The sequence below is a fragment of the Phyllobates terribilis genome, unplaced genomic scaffold, assembly GCF_046119375.1.
Source record: "Phyllobates terribilis strain yellow unplaced genomic scaffold, ASM4611937v1 Scaffold_237__1_contigs__length_3040347, whole genome shotgun sequence".
NCBI lineage: Eukaryota > Metazoa > Chordata > Amphibia > Anura > Dendrobatidae > Phyllobates > Phyllobates terribilis.
The window spans coordinates 1,699,567-1,701,979 of record NW_027362997.1 but is presented as its reverse complement, the minus strand read 5'-3'; positions in this window follow the sequence as shown (position 1 = coordinate 1,701,979).

Sequence of the window (2,413 nt, the reverse complement as noted above, 5' to 3'; positions counted from 1 at the left end):
TGACCACAGCAGGAGAACTACAGAAGCACAGATCTAAATGCAATACAGCCTGGAGGCACAGCAGAGCTATGATAGAAGAAACCAGCTCAGAGACCCTGCACTCTGCATGATTGACCAGAGCAGGAGAACTACAGAAGCTCAGATCTAAATGCAATACAGCCTGCAGGCACCGCAGAGCTATGATAGAAGAAAACCAGCTGAGGGACCCTGCACTCTGCATGATTGACCAGAGCAGGAGAACTACAGAAGCACAGATCTAAATGCAATACAGCCTGCAGGCACCGCAGAGCTATGATAGAAGAAAACCAGCTGAGGGACCCTGCACTCTGCATGATTGACCAGAGCAGGAGAACTACAGAAGCACAGATCTAAAGGCAATACAGCCTGGAGGCACCGCAGAGCTATGATAGAAGAAACCAGCTGAGAGACCCTGCACTCTGCATGATGGACCAGAGCAGGAGAACTACAGAAGCACAGATCTAAATGCAATACAGCCTGCAGGCACCGCATAGCTATGATAGAAGAAAACCAGCTGAGAGACCCTGCACTCTGCATGATTGACCACAGCAGGAGAACTACAGAAGCACAGATCTAAATGCAATACAGCCTGCAGGCACCGCAGAGCTATGATAGAAGAAACCAGCTGAGAGACCCTGCACTCTGCATGATTGACCATAGCAGGAGAACTACAGAAGCACAGATGTAAATGTAATACAGCCTGGAGGCACCGCAGAGCTATGATAGAAGAAAACCAGCTGAGGGACCCTGCACTCTGCATGATTGACCAGAGCAGGAGAACTACAGAAGCACAGATCTAAATGCAATACAGCCTGGAGGCACCGCAGAGCTATGATAGAAGAAACCAGCTGAGAGACCCTGCACTCTGCATGATTGACCACAGCAGGAGAAGTACAGAAGCACAGATCTAAAGGCAATACAGCCTGCAGGCACCGCAGAGCTATGATAGAAGAAACCAGCTGAGAGACCCTGCACTCTGCATGATTGACCAGAGAAGGAGAACTACAGAAGCACAGATCTAAATGCAATACAGCCTGGAGGCACCGCAGAGCTATGATAGAAGAAACCAGCTGAGAGACCCTGCACTCTGCATGATTGACCAGAGCAGGAGAACTACAGAAGCACAGATCTAAATGCAATACAGCCTGGAGGCACCGCAGAGCTATGATAGAAGAAACCAGCTGAGGGACCCTGCACTCTGCATGATTGACCAGAGCAGGAGAACTACAGAAGCTCAGATCTAAAGGCAATACAGCCTGCAGACACCGCAGAGCTATGATAGAAGAAACCAGCTGAGAGACCCTGCACTCTGCATGATTGACCACAGCAGGAGAACTACAGAAGCACAGATCTAAATGCAATACAGCCTGCAGGCACCGCAGAGCTATGATAGAAGAAACCAGCTGAGAGACCCTGCACTCTGCATGATTGACCAGAGCAGGAGAACTACAGAAGCACAGATCTAAAGGCAATACAGACTGGAGGCACTGCAGAGCTATGATAGAAGAAACCAGCTGAGAGACCCTGCACTCTGCATGATTGACCAGAGCAGGAGAACTACAGAAGCACAGATCTAAATGCAATACAGCCTGGAGGCACCGCAGAGCTATGATAGAAGAAACCAGCTGAGAGACCCTGCACTCTGCATGATTGACCAGAGCAGGAGAACTACAGAAGCACAGATCTAAAGGCAATACAGACTGGAGGCACTGCAGAGCTATGATAGAAGAAACCAGCTGAGAGACCCTGCACTCAGCATGATTGACCAGAGCAGGAGAACTACAGAAGCACAGATCTAAAGGCAATACAGACTGGAGGCACTGCAGAGCTATGATAGAAGAAACCAGCTGAGAGACCCTGCACTCAGCATGACTGACCACAGCAGGAGAACTACAGAAGCACAGATCTAAATGCAATACAGCCTGTAGGCACCGCAGAGCTATGATAGAAGAAACCAGCTGAGAGACCCTGCACTCTGCATGATTGACCAGAGCAAGAGAACTACAGAAGCACAGATCTAAATGCAATACAGCTTGCAGACACCGCAGAGCTATGATAGAAGAAACCAGCTGAGAGACCCTGCACTCTGCATTAATGACCACAGCAGGAGAACTACAGAAGCACAGATCTAAATGCAATAAAGCCTGCAGGCACCGCAGAGCTATGATAGAAGAAACCAGCTGAGAGACCCTGCACTCTGCATGATTGACCAGAGCAGGAGAACTACAGAAGCACAGATCTAGATGCAATACAGCCTGCAGGCACCGCAGAGCTATGATAGAAGAAACCAGCTGAGAGACCCTGCACTCTGCATGATTGACCAGAGCAGGAGAACTACAGAAGCACAGATCTAGATGCAATACAGCCTGCAGGCACCGCAGAGCTATGATAGAAG